This window comes from Fukomys damarensis, unplaced genomic scaffold, assembly GCF_012274545.1.
Source record: "Fukomys damarensis isolate Sample0158 unplaced genomic scaffold, DMR_v1.0_HiC HiC_scaffold_12, whole genome shotgun sequence".
In the NCBI taxonomy this organism is placed as follows: Eukaryota; Metazoa; Chordata; class Mammalia; order Rodentia; family Bathyergidae; genus Fukomys; species Fukomys damarensis.
Genome location: NW_022900924.1, coordinates 31,810,544 through 31,821,810, shown reverse-complemented (window position 1 = coordinate 31,821,810; position 11,267 = coordinate 31,810,544).

The following is an 11,267-nucleotide window of genomic DNA, read 5'->3' as shown; positions in this document are numbered from 1 at the left end:
ACATGACATTGTCCTGGGATACTGAAAATTTTTCTAAAAATAACTCCTTAGATCGTAGAGGCTTCCACTGGTCCTCCTTCATCTCTTCTAAAGTTGTTGTTTCCTGTGCCCAACACCATGTATCTAAAAACAATTAGGGCTGCTTTTTTTCTGCAACTGGAGATTTTGGCTAGAACCTTTTCCAATGCAAATCTGCTGCTCTGGGTGATTATTGTGAAATCTTTATTCTTCAATAAATGATACCAGCTGTGAAAAAAAGATAGTAGTAACTTTTACTTGCATTGTAAACTAGGAAATGCTACTAAAGTTTTTATTTTTTATCCTAACAACTTTGTGAGGTACACAGGATAAATACTATCCCCTTTTATTTAGAGATTGAGTTCCAGATATGAGATATGAGACTACCTCAAGGTCATACAGATGGGATGTTACTTTAAGGCTTACTTTATTTTACAGATTTCCAAATCCAGTGCTCTTTCTGTTATCCCAAGACTTCTTCTACAGACATCCCACGTTTATCTAAAATTCTCTGAGGAATGAGAGCAAATAATACTTATTATTTTATAATATGAATAATACAAGAGAAATAGGCAGAATGCAATAATAGAAGCCTACTGAAATGAGTTTGATTGAAGTTGCCTTACCCATATCCAATTCCCATTCCTTGATAACCACCCATTTCATTTAGTCCCCATAATTTGAGGGGAAACAAATCTCAAGACTGGCTTCAGAAGTACACTATTATTTAGCATAATCCAAACATTTGGTTAGAGCTTTTGATCAAGAAGGGAGATATGACCAAATCCAGGCCAATAAGACTAAATAAAATGCTGCTGAGGGCTCATAAGAAAGAAAAACATGTTCTTTCCTTCTGGATGGTATAAGATACAGATGGGAAGTCTTGATCCAGTGTAACCATTCCGACACCATGAAAAGTACCTCATGTTGATGACTGTTGAGCCGCTGAATCAAACAAATCCTGAGCCCTATACTACATATGATACCCCCCCCTCTATATATATATAGATATATATATTCATCTTTGTTTAAATAGGATGTAAGGCAGATGTAGCATTATAAGAGCCAGTTGATCTCTACTTTTAAGTCAGTTTAGTCTGTTTTCTTTTACTTGCAAGCAAATTCAATTTCACTGATACATACAAGCATACATGTATAGGTTTGGAGTAAAAGTCGATTTCCCTTTGCTTATTGGTATCTCCAGCTCAGCTATCTCAATCCCACTGCTCTTGAATATAAAGAAAGTTGAGGTCTGGACCACTTCCTTCTGTCACTTCAGATTGACAGCGCAGCACAAGTTTCCTTCAGGCAGCACTTTGCTCTACTAGCTCCTTATGGTACTAAAATAAAGCCTTTCTATCAAGACACTGTTAATTAGCACATTTAACATCTTTATTAAGAGTTTTTGAGTCTAGCTGGCTGACAAGTTGAGCTATGGGAAGCTGGGAATCATGTAGGATATGTTGACACTAATGACAAGAAGGCTGATTTCTGGTTGCTGTGAGCATTGTATAATTTATCTCAGAGGATGGCATTAAGAGCTAATGAAATGGCATGAGGGAGAAAACTTGGTAGAGTTTAAAGTACTGACCAATGTAAAATGGTTTATTAGGAAGATATTTATTCACTATTTTTATCAATATGGATGTTGCTAGGAGTGTAAAAAAATCAGGCAATGAATCTTTCACTTGTATTTGTAAATAAAATGTTTAAAAGTCAAATAATAATCTAAGTACAGGACCAATATTATTCTGTGAAATGATTTTGGGGTTTCTGCTTAGTAATCATAAGACAAAGGCTGCTACATTCCGTAAAGTTTAGAAAATGTTCCATTTTTTTCACACCCCTGAATTTATCTATTTTTATTCTAGTGACAGTGCCTCAGCCACACTCCTAATCTATGTAATTTATGTGACACCAACCCCACCTCTCAAAACTATGGTGAGCAGAGGGTATAAGCCAACCAGTCATCAAATTCCATTTCCCTGAACCTAGTAATTGGTTAAGGAATCAGAAAATTATGCCACTTAGTACGAGAGTCAGTTCTAGAACTTGTGCTATAAGTTTGGAAAAATAACTGTTGGGGGAAAAAAGTACTCTCCTTCCAGCAGGTTTATTGGCCTGGAGCTGATTGTTTGTTTATTTATTTTTGTTTGTTTGTGAACTTGGAGCCAGTGGTGGATGGTTTGGCTGAGAATGAAGATAACTCAGGAAAAAACAGACATAATAGTGATCTTTTAGTACCTGGACCCAGCAGTACCTGATGTCCACAGATCTTCAGTTACATGTGCCTTCTTTTGCTTGTTTGTTTGTTTGTTTGGTACCAGGGATTGAACTTGGGTCCTTGCACTTGAAGGCAGGGGGCAGAGCCTCTGAGCTAAATCCCCGCCCTACCTGCATGTGCCTTCTATTTAGGAGGCCATTCACAAGAAAGACCAGAGAGGCCAGGTAACAGCCACATTATACTACTCACTCAATTAGAGAGCATAACCAAACTGGCAAGCTGCACACCGGCTGACCCTTAAAGCTTGTTGTAGTTTCCATTCATACACACCATCCCAGGAAACATACCACAGGATAATGTCTAAGTTCTATTCAGCACCTTGGAGTTTTAGGTAGTTCTATTCTTCCCCTACTTTCTTTTCCCTCAAAGAACCTCAACATCATCACACAGACTCTTTAGAAATATTTGTAAATATTTGTTTGATATTCATTGAATGAATTTTCCACTGGGAAGTTGTTCCATTTTCTCCTGAGAACTCACAGAAGTTCATCAGATCCTATCTTTAATTTGAGCTCTCAGAGTTCATGGTGACTAAGTTAACAGATTACAGAAATCGATCTATGACCTAAACAGCATCTGCTGCCTAGTCAGCACCCCGTAAATATTAGCCACTGTCATCTTTATTTTTAAAAGAAGTTTGGCTTTATATTTGTTTGAATCACTTTTATTTTTAATTGAAAATAACAACAAAAAACAAGTGTTGTTTAAAAATGCAGAAAAATTAGAACTCTTAGGTATTTTTGGTGGAAATTTTAAAAAATGGTGCAACCATTATGGAAAAGAGCATCATAGTTTCCCAAAATATTAGCCATAAAATTACTAGATGGTATACCCATTCTACATATATGCCTAAATTATTGAAAGCAAAAACTCAAATATACATTTGTATATCAATATTCTAATAAGTATTGTTGACAATAGTCAAAAGGTGGAAACAACCTTCATATCCACTGGTGAACAAATGAATAAGCCAAATGTGCAATATTCATATAATAATATTAGCCTTAAAAAGAAGGATATTCTGGCACATGTTACAACATGCATGAACCTTAGAACATTATGCTGGGTGAAATAAGCTAGTCTCAAAAGACAAAAACAGTAAGATTCCATTTATGAGGTACTTAAAGTTGTCAAATTCTTAAAGAAAGAAAAGAAAATGGTGGTCACTGGAGACAAAGGGTGGAGAAAATAGAAAGTCATTGTTTAATGGATATAGAGTTTTCATTTGGGTTGAAGTTCTGAAGAGGGACGGTGATGTTGGTTTCAGAACACTGTGAATGTAATTAATGCCACTGGGTGGATAGTGATGAAAGAGGTAAACCTTTATCTGAAAAGAGTGTTTTAAAAATTCTTCTGGCTATCCTCATCAGACTAAAATCAAACATATACAAAAAAAAGTTTCTATTTTCATTTTCTCCAGTTTGTTCAAGCACGTGTCTCCTCCTACAAAAGTCCTCATCGCATTAAGCCTCAGACCACAGCAATCACTCCTATACCTCAGGTCCCTGAAAGGTGTTTTACCACCTTTCCTCAGAAACATGACACATACAACCTAGGATTCCTTCATTTTGAATTCACTCATCAGATATGAGAAAAAGGCATCATTCTCAAAAATTTCCGTGCTGCTTCTCTGGCTAGACACAATGTCCTGTCAGAACCAGATGCAACATATGTTTCTAAGAGGAGCCAACATTTTCCTGTTGCCCTCTTTCACACTGACTTCTTTTATCCTGTTTTATGAGGCTTCCTAACCAGCTACACACATTAGCATGAGTGAGATGGCCCAAGTTTCAAGCTGAGTTCATTTAGTAAAGAGTCAGACATGTTAAAGCTGTTTACAGAATTTAAAGGAGATGGGCACTTGCTTGTAAACCAGCTGTTGTCAGCATCTGCTCTGGATAAAACAATGATAGTCTTTAAACTATTGTGAGATGGGATTAAATTTGCCTCATTTCCCATTATAGATTAAAGTACTTCTGATGATATATTAATTGGTATTAATGTTTCCAAGATAAGTCCTAGAGCAGCAAGTGATTCAGCTAGGGTAAGGGGCTAGGGTTAGAGGGAGCATACTGTGTTGTCAACACCACCTTCATCATCATATCATCGTATCAGAAGGTAGAAATCCCAGAGAACCTATGAAGAAACACAAAACTGGAAACAGATCTCATGAATGAAGCAAACCATTGCAACTGCTTGCTGGGAGAAGGTAAAGGTAAGGAGAGATGTCCTTATTTCTTAGGGCATCAAATGTGAGCACTGTTTTAACAGAAGATCAAGCCTTTTATGAACATTGATATATAAACATAGACCAAAACATAGAAAAATATCAATTGGTCTCCTTTACAAGGATGATTAATAGTAAGACCTGCAAGGTCATACCTGAAAAACAGTGATCTGGTGTCTGGCTCAGAACTGGATTCCAGAGGCCAAGTCAGGTTTCCAGGTCTGAAAGTTCGCTGGAAGCAGCCTGAAGCCACATAGGGAAGATGTCCCAGACCAAGCTGTGGACCAGCTATAGAGCTTGGGACCTGCACCCACAGTGACTGAACAAAGTCAGACTGAATAAGTGAATCTTCCTAGCAGGACACATTGGTTCTCGCCTTCTTTGGTCATCTTGAAGGCACTCCTGGTACCTGACACAGTGAGACGCTGCAAACCTTTAGGCAAGGCCGATTAAACAGTACAACACTTTATGGAAGGAGGGGAATGGAGCAGCCAGGCTGCAGACTCTCCCTCCCTGAGGATTCTAAAAACAGACATCTTGTTGGATGACTTAGGCCTTCCAGAGCTGGGACCTGGAAGAGATAGAGATCAGAATTTCATCCCCTTTTCTAAACTGTCTCATCACTTTCTTCTAATGTGCTGGAACACTTTACACAGACTTTGGCCTTCTTAAGAGCTTTAAGAAATGAGTACATGGAATGAAATATTCTCATTTTCTAAAAGTCATTGAATTAAACAGGAGAAAGCTTATACACAGCAGGAGAATACATATCTTTAAAAGGCTGACAATAAAATAATCACTGTTTTCTGTGATGGACGCGAACTCAGAGGGTAGTGATTTACCTGCCCATCTCATGAAGGGAATCTGCTGTGGCCATAATTGATCCACTACCAGTATAATCCATTACCCTTTTGGTGGCAATAGCATGGGCTGATGAGACTGGGGCAAGCTAACAATCCCATTAGAGTGAGTGTCATTTCTCTCCCTCCAGTTCTATTTTGTGCTTATTGACATTTTTGTTTTGCATTCACACCTGATACTGAGGCTGCTTCCTTGTCAATGTGACCTTTCTCACAGGAAAAGGTGGTCTTAAAAATTGTTCCTTGCCCTGTGGTCATTCCTTATTGCTTATGATTGTAATAGGTCCACGGTTGGTAACAATGGCTAGAAAATGAAGTCTGGTACTGTCTGAGGCTCAGCCTACGGGCTGAGATTCCTGCATCCAGCATGGGCTGTCATCCTACTCCTCACACAGGTCCTAACCCAGAGACTTCAATCTGAAGAAGAGCTCTTAGAAGAAACTGCTCATTCCCTCAATTTTCTCAGGAACAAATGGAGGCTCAAAAGAGGGAACCACCATGACCGAGTTTACCCCAATAGACAGAGGCTGAGCCTCATTAATCCCTGTTTTTTCCATCTTATTATTATTAATAACACTAAGAATGCTCATCAGTACTTAGCAAAGGCAATTTATGGGTATTATTCCAATCTTCACAGCAATTCTGAAGTTAGGTTACCAAATACCATATCACTAGTATGTACTCCAGGACCTAGGGTAATTCTAGGTCAGAGAAATTCTGAGAATTTCAGTTCTGAGAAAGACCCACCCAACACCCTGTAACCTTGCTTATCACATCCTCCACAGCCCAGAATAGGGTAAACTTCCAAGCATTTGCCCTCTTCTATACTGTGAAATATGCCCCTTAACAGTTTGCAAAGTCCTTCCTGGTGATTACTATAAATTTTTCATGTGGGCTTAGAAATTATGTTCTATCATATCATTAGACTATTTATTTTACCTGTTGCTCTTATAACATTATGTAGTATTGTATAGGGAGATATGCTTTAGAGTGATGAAAAAGAGTGAGGAGAAAGATTAGTCTTTGGGGTGATGGGCACTCAGAAATACATCTCTACTCAATGGCTTCAAGAGAAGCATGGTTTCCTAGGAAGACAACAGCAGCCCATGCATGAGATAAACAGTGTTTCAGTTATTTGTCTGCACAAGCCTCATATGGCAAAATCAAGTCTCAAGAATTCTAATGTCACTGTGAACAAGTGGTCTGTTCAGTAGGACCATTGTGGTTCTGTGGGAGTGACTTTCTCGGCCTTCTTCAGAGAGACTACATTTACAATCTGGCATTGATCCTGGTTTACTTTCTAAATTGACCTTGACAAGTTAGATAACCCCTCTGAGCCTGTTTCTTTGTATGTAAATCAGGATACTAAAAACCTGAAAAGAATATTCTGAGGACAAAATTATGTAAATGTTCTAATACAAGGCCCAACACTTAGTAAGCACTCAAGAAAAAACAGTTCCCTTTCCTTTCCTTCCTTTCATTTTTCTCTGGTCCTTCCTCCCTCCCAGTCATCGGACCACTTTTCCTCATCAGCCTATCTCTTTTGAAGCCTCTACAGTCATCAAAGTTTCCTGTGCGCTTATGTTTCCTTTGGCGTCCTACTGCCTTCCCCCTGTGTGTGACAAGGAGGATTAAGGAGAAAAGCAGACAGATCGTGTTATGGTTTGTGTCTAGATGTTCCTCCAAAGCTTCATGCAGTCATAGGTAGAGCTTTTGCAGAGGTGGCTGGATCTAGAATGTGTGATGCTGGGATTAAGGGTGTATGATTACTAAAGCAGTCCACTGATTGGTTTGGCATCACCCTAATCCAAGTAGCCTAGATACAATATAAAAGGGCCAGGGCCAGGGATTTAGCTCAGTGGTTCTGCTGCCTGCCTCCCAAATGCAAGAACCCGAGTTCAATGACCGGTACCAAAAAAGATAAAAATAAAATAAAATAAAAGGGCCAGAAGGACACTGTTAAGGTCCCTCTTTTACTTGTTTTTTCTGTCTTCTGCCTGCCACAAACTGCTTCTCCTCTGTGATATCCCTCTGCCAAGCCACCCTGCCTTAGAGCCAGCTGATTATAGACTGAAACCTTGTAAGCTAGATAAAACTTGCCTTCTTTAACTAAGGGTGTTGGGAATTTTCACTCAACCATGAGAAAAATAACTAAAACAGAATTTGGGGCCAGAGAAGTGGGGTCATTGCTGTGACCATAACTGATCATGTGATTTAGGAGCTTTTGGGACTGGCTTGTACACAGTGTTTGGAAAGATCACAGATACCAGATGAAAAAGTAGAGCTAGAGCACCTTAGGCTGTTGGTGTGATGGGAGATTCTATTCAGAGCTCAGAAGACCAGAAGGCTGACAGAAATCCTGCTGGTAAAGACCACGATTGGGAGGTTTCTTCTGGGAAGAAGGACTGCATTGGCTTTTGGACTCCAGACAATGTGTTATGCCTTGGCAGAAAGTTTTCTACACTTTGCTCTTATCCAGAAACTTTGCCTGATACTAAGATTAAGGGTAGCAGACTAATTAATCTTGCAGGAGAAATTTAAAGGCAGTCGAATGTTGAGGAAGTAACATGACTACAGCTGGAGACTTTCAGCCAGATTTATGGATTTATGTTAAGAATCAAGAGCAAAGAGACCCAAAAAAATGATTCAAAATGTTGTGAATTTGGCCAGGAAGGAATCTCCAGTAGAGTTTCAGCCTGAAAAGAAAGAAGAGAGGAGAAATTGGTCACTGAAAAGTCTAGCAAGAAAAAGCCAACTATTTTAGAAGAAGACAACAGAAAAGACAGCCTGAAAACATCACAAGAACCAACAACCTCAGAGATGCAAAGGTGAAAGACTTTGCTTTGAGAAGGGAGACCCAGAGCACCATGTTCCCGAATAGTGGGCCTAGACAAATTGTTCACTGAGATTTGGTTCCTAGGCTCCCAACTCCTACAGCCAAGAGAGAAGGAAGCCTGGCTACTGCTTCAGCTGGTGGCAGACCTCATCATCATCCATGTGGTGCTACTTTTAGGTGCATGCAGAGTGCAATAGTTGTGGGGTCAGGAAGGCTTCTACCCAGATTTCAGAGGATCTGGTAGGCCAGGTAGTGTGACCCTGAGAGCGCAGTGTGCGAAGCTATGAGTTTGAATCCAAAGGTGTACTGGAAACCCCGGACATTAGGAGAAGCCAGGAAAGTGGACGGTCCAAGAAAAGCTGCAAGGAGAGAGAAAATGCAGCCCAAGAGAGAAACTGTGGGAGCTACAAACACCAGAAGTGATATAGGGGCAGAGCCACCCAAGCCCTTTGGAGTTCACAACTTGCCACAGATTTCAAGGAATGCTGGAAGGGAAACTGAGATTTAATGTTTGCCCTACTGGATTTTGGTCTTTCTTTTTTCTCATTCTTTGCTAACCCTCTGTAACTTTTGGAATGAAAATGTCTGTCTTGTGCCATTGAGTGTTAGAAGTGTTTAACTTCCTTTGCATTGGTACAGATTCTTGCAACTAACAATTTGCCTTAAATCTCAGAGACTTTGTACTTAGACTTTTCAGCAATGCTGAAACAGTTAGGACTTTGGCAACTCTTAGAGATGGGCTAAATGCCTTTTTTCATAAAGGTATGTACATGAGTTTTTAGGGGGCCAGGGGCTGAATGTTATGGCTTGTGTCTAGATACTCCCTCAAAGCTACATGCAGCAGTAGGAAGAGCTTTTTCAGAGGTGGCTGAATCTAGAAAGTGTGATGCTGGGATTAAGGATGTGTCATTACTACATCAGTCCACTGATTGGTTTGGCATTGCCCTAATCCCAGTAGTTTAGATTCAACATAAAAGGGCCAGAAGGACACTGTTAAGATCTCTTACTTGATTGATTTTGCTACCTTCTGCCTGCCATAAACTGTTTCTCCACTGTGATGCTCTTCTTCCAGACATCATAAAGTCACCATTTCAGAGCAACTACATGGAACAGAGCCCATATGGACCCTCAGTAGATATATTGTGTGAAATGGCTGTTTACTTAAGCTATAGAAAGTTTAGGTATGTTCATTATCACAGAATAACCTATAGACTATCACATACCAAATCTTGACTTGCATATTATACTCCTTGTAAAAAGTAAAAAGCCTTGTTGTTGTCATCGTTGTTGTTTTATCCAAATAAACAAATCATGACCATATAAATCTTTCAAGGAAGACCACTGGGTTACAAGACAGGAGACCTACGAAATGTGATATTTAGCTCTGATTTTTCTGTCAACTAACTTTATGATCTTAGATTAGTTACATCCTGCAAGTACTAACTTTTCTGACCAATAAAATAGTTAGCATATCCCCCAATGTTGGGCAGGTGCTTTCACTGGAACTTTAAACCTTGCTAGTAAGAGTGGTCCCAAGAACCAGTAGCACCAGCATCATTGAGATCATGTGAGAAATGCAAGTCTTTGGGTTTTACCCAAGACTTACTGAATCCATTTCTGCATTCTTAACAAGATCCTCCAAATGATTCCTATGCACATTACAGCTAGATAAATATTGACTTATATGGTAGTTACACTTAACAGTAAATGACCTATAATCAGAGTGAGTTGTTCCACTTCTACTTTTCCTTCGATCTTTCTGACTACTTTATAAATAAAGTCTCAGTTTGATGCCACTGTCTTTAACACCTCACTAATAGCTGCTAATTTCCCTTTTAACAAGAAAAAAGAAAACTTCAAGTTCTTCAGAGGACAAAAGTATTTAGCTTGACTATAATGGCACTGTTTTATCTTATTGTGTTTAAATGGTTGCCTTGTATTTGTGGAAAGTGATGGCAGTTTTCTATTTAAGGTATGATAGAAACCTCTATAAAATAAATTAATTTAGAAAATTGAATGTGTTTAAAGAAAATACCTAATAAATGGAAAGAAATGTTTGTTTTAATATTTGCTTCCATGTCAGGTAACTCCATTGACCTGACATTCCCAACCTCTGACTTCTCACACAGCAACCTTATTCCCTCCGCATGAGGTAGGCATGGACAGAGCACCATATCTGCTTGTAAACTGAGGAATTAAATGGGCATGCTTGGGTCAGCAAACCCTTCCTCTTCTTAGAATTTAGATTTCCAGAAGAAAATTTGTTCATGGATAAATATTAAATTTCCAGTCCAATTGGTAGGATCTTAACAGTAAGTTATTTGTTCAATATGTCTTTAATGTGTGCCTATGAAATTCTAAATTCTGGCTATATGCCTCCTTTTTTGTCCTGCTGCCTAGAAGTACTATTACCTTTGGAGGGCTCTAGACCACCTCTATCTGTCCAGGAAGTCTCTTCAATGCCCAGCTATTGAATCTGCTTAGAGGCAAAAGTCAGGGGCACTGATGAGTTTGGAGTCCTTCTGGAAGAAAGCATTAGGTTGTCATCATCATGAATCATTAGATAAAAATGGGCAATTGTTTTTAAGGCATCTGGCGAATTCCCTGATGTCCTAATCACCATCTGCCCAAGGAGACTAACCATGAGGGATTTTAGTGATTTCTCCATATTGAACAGTTTTGGCAAAAGGCTCTGAGTAGAAGCACCCTGCCATTTCTTTGGAGAATAATAGTTTTGTGTCACTCAACTAAAAGGATACCCTTTTACTTCTTACTATATTGCTATTTCTCCCCCACCATTAAGTTTATTGATACATTTAAAGCAAACAATATAATTACATTTATCATTGGGATCTTGTACCTTTAAATGATATATCTTGGTTATTATTTTTCCCCATATCCCTGCCCCCCCTTCACCCCCTTCACCCTTCCCTATTTACAAAGACTGTTTCCATTTTTTCCTTTTATCACATTTTTTCTTTTCCCACATTTCCTTTCCCCTCCCCATTCCACTTTCCCTTTTTGCTGTTTCATTTTCATTGT